This window comes from Brienomyrus brachyistius, chromosome 22, assembly GCF_023856365.1.
Source record: "Brienomyrus brachyistius isolate T26 chromosome 22, BBRACH_0.4, whole genome shotgun sequence".
NCBI lineage: Eukaryota > Metazoa > Chordata > Actinopteri > Osteoglossiformes > Mormyridae > Brienomyrus > Brienomyrus brachyistius.
In genome coordinates, this window is record NC_064554.1 from 1,934,348 (window position 1) to 1,938,079 (window position 3,732).

Below are 3,732 nucleotides of genomic sequence, written 5' to 3' on the forward strand. Positions count from 1 at the left end.
GAGTATAATATTCATTTTGAATTTCTAACAAGATTATTTTTAATTTAAGTTTTTTTTTAGGAGCTCTGTCTTCCTGAGGGTCACGTCCTGCGCTTTGCACAAACACTCTGTCACGTGAAGGAGAAGGTTTACATGGAGGGCAGGGGAAGGTTTCCTGGGGCATTTGAGCTGATGACACATCGGATGAACTGGCATCAACATCACCTGCACTACATTGATATGAGGAATAAATAAACCTTTCAAATGGAATAAAAGTGTCAAGTCCATTTAATACACGTTGGTTCAAAATAGCTACTATTCCTTTATAACATTAGTCATGCCATTACGTCTATTACAGACCATTGCTGGAACACTTTCTGTTTCAGCAGCGCAGGATCTTCTGCACCTGAGATGCCACCAATGCTCCCCCAAGATCTCCTCTACTGTTCCAGAGAGAGGAGGACCCCCGCCTGTGTGTTAACGAGAGAAGCATTAGAAAACATTGCACTAACAATCATTATAACAAAGGTCATGTGAGGAAGTTTAAATGAAACAAACCTGTGGCTCGCATGCTTTCTGTCTAAGCTGCTATTTCTGTACGTGAGGTAGATAAAACATTATACCACCTTTTTCACAATCCTCTGCTGAACGCCCTTTTTGAGGAAACGTGGCATTTATGGAGCTTGCAATGGCTCATCAAGCATTTCGTTGCTCTTTGCTTGCAACAGCCAAATTTTCTTCAAACTACTTCCTACCATTTAAGCACCAACTCTGCCAAGAGGACTGTGTCATTTTTAGCCAGTGTGGTTTCCTTTTAGAATTCATTCTGTTTTGAAATGACTTTGTTCTTTAACCCATAATATGTACAAAATATGCATCTATTAGTAGAAATTGACTGGTATTGTGATTGGTACAGTGGCAGTGTGATTGGTACATACAACTGCACTCTGGGGCAAAAATGGACCATTCCTCCCCACCCCTTTCCAAATTCACACCTAGGGCCTGCTTATGCAAATGCTGTACATTGACCAGGTGTCTTCACAGGCAGACCATCAGCGGGTTGATATGGAAGATGTGCAGAGCTGGATCTGCTCTCAGCATGGCCAGTACAGACTGTACCATTATGATGCGCCAAGCACAGCGGTTTGCAAGCACTGCTGCTCTTCCAAATGGGTCCCCAGCCATGGCCGAGCGGGGTTCGACATGGAAGTCCATCACATGAGGGTGACTTGGCTCATTCAGACAGAGCTCCTGTTTAGCAGAGTGGGCTGCACAGGGGTGACAGACGTCCGGAAGCTGCTGCCTGAGCACCTGGCCACTCATCTCACCAGTCTTTTCTCTTCCTCTAGGAAGTACACCTGAAGCAACATGAGAAGACAGAGGAGCGGATGCTGGTCTGAGAATGGCGGAGGCAGATTACCAGCAGGCAGAGGTAGGACAGCTGCTGCTCGGACCCCGGGGACCTATCGGGTGACCGTTGTGCAGGACTGACTGCTCCATGGTTTTTGGGATCTCAATGTGTCATTCAGCTCTCTATGATAAAGAATTTGATCAGTGATCATTGTTGACACACCATAGCACACAGTGCACAACAATGAAATACATCCTCTGCATTTAATCCATATGTGACATTGTGACAAAGGAGGGGGCACTAATTTAGCACCCGGGGAATAGTGCTTGGGGGGAGGTACCTTGCTGGTTAGCAATTCGAACCAACAGTCTTTCAACTACAAGTGTGCTTCACTAAACATTAGGCCACCACTGCCACAAAACAAGCGTGCTCCAGGTGAGGCTCGAACTCACAACCTCGGCATTGCTCTGCATGGTACTGCTGTATAAGTACCGCACGCTAACCGATTGCGCCACTGGAGCTCTGGCAGAACAAAAGTGTGAAAAGTATCTCCAACTACCTGTGTTGTGGCAGCTTTAGAAAATCCGGGTCTAATTTCTTTAAGAATAAGTATAAATGAAAATATGGGTGAACAGTGTCGATTTCATGTCAGAATAATATGAGCCATCGTGCCTGATGTAAGGTCTTTCATCCTCATTAGAACAGAGATCTACAGCAGCATCTTCTGCAGCATCCTGCCATAGACACCATATGCCTGTCTAATGCTTTGCGTATATCAGACTCACAACAGAGATGTTAACCAGGACTGTGGTGTAATTGGATATTCAGATGGAGAGTCGGGGAGTGATGACATCAAAGCTGACCTATAAACATACTGTAATATATCGGTAGGCAAATGCCAGACAAGTCCTGTTCCTCACTTTCAATAACATAAAAATGGCTCAGATCTAATCCAGATTGGAATAATGTATGGACGATTCTGCATTTGACCTAGAAGAGTCTAGTTAATTTTTTAATTTTAAACATTATATATGTATATGCAGGGCATATGCCACACCATATCTGACATTAATGCATAAGGTTTCTACCTCCTGCTATAGCATATGTAATACTAATGCTATTAATGCATATTTGTATATGTTCTGGGATTGTAGCAAAATTAGCAAATTTTGAGAACATGTGCTTTCCATGTTATCAGATATGGTTGACGTTCCTCTAGACAAGTTATCCCTCCTTGTGTCAATTAATGATAATAGTTCTTTCTGTACTGTACACACACATGGCGAGTAGAGCATGTACTGTACTGTATATTCAACACAGTGAATTTACATAATTTACATAAATGATATAGATACCAATATATACAGTAAACTGGTGAAATTTGCAGATGACACCAAGGTGTGTGGTGTAGCAGACACTGAATTAGTGGCTCAGCAGCTACAGCGGGATCTTGATTTAATTAGTGACTGGGCCGATACCTGGCAGATGAAATTTAACGTAGACAGATGTAAGGTACTCCATGTAGGGAGCAGAAATATAAAGTACAGGTATTTTATGGGTCCCACTGAAATAAAGGTAGCTGATCATGAGAAAGACCTTGGTGTGTATGTTGATGCTTCCATGTCCCATTCTCGCCAGTGTGGGGAAGCAATAAAAAAGGCCAATAGGATGTTGGGGTACATCTCCAGGTGTGTGGAGTATAAGTCAAGGGAGGTAATGCTAAGATTATACAATTCCTTGGTGAGACCTCACCTAGAATATTGTGTGCAGGTTTGGTCACCATATCTTAAAAAGGACATTGTGGCCTTAGAAAAGGTGCAGCGTAGGGCCACAAAAATGATTCCTGGTCTTAGAGGAATGTCATATGAGGAAAGGTTACTTGAGCTAAATCTGTTCAGTCTCAAGCAAAGGAGACTGAGGGGGGACATGATCCAGGTATATAAGATTCTAACAGGTTTGGATGCTGTTCAACCAAATAGTTACTTCAGCATTAGTTCAAATACACAAACTCGTGGCCATAGGTGGAAATTAGCGGGAGAACATTTCAAACTGGATTTAAGGAAGCACTTCTTTACACAGCGCGCAGACAAAGTATGGAATAGTCTTCCTGATAACGTAGTGCAAGCTGAATCCTTGGGTTCCTTTAAATCAGAGCTAGATAAGATTTTAACAACTATGAGCTATTAGTTAAGTTCTCCCCAAGCGAGCTTGATGGGCCGAATGGCCTCCACTCGTTTGTATAGTTCTTATGTTCACATGCACACATGGCGAGTAGAGCATGTACTGTACTGTATATTCACACACACACATGGAGAGAAGAGCATGTACTGTACTGTATATTTACACACACTCATGGCGAGCAGAGCATGTACTGTACTGTACATTCACACGCACACAGACCG

At 42.9% G+C, this 3,732-nt stretch overlaps 1 non-coding gene across 1 annotated transcript; it reads right to left on the reverse strand.

Annotated features, from left to right (window-relative positions):
• Window positions 1-1,757: 1,757 nt before the first annotated feature.
• On the reverse strand, window positions 1,758-1,851 carry trnai-uau (transfer RNA isoleucine (anticodon UAU)). The gene is made up of 2 exons: window positions 1,814-1,851; window positions 1,758-1,793 (listed from the first exon to the last, which is right to left on the reverse strand). It is a non-coding gene; the product is annotated as a tRNA-Ile (tRNA).
• Between the last annotated feature and the right edge of the window lie 1,881 nt (window positions 1,852-3,732).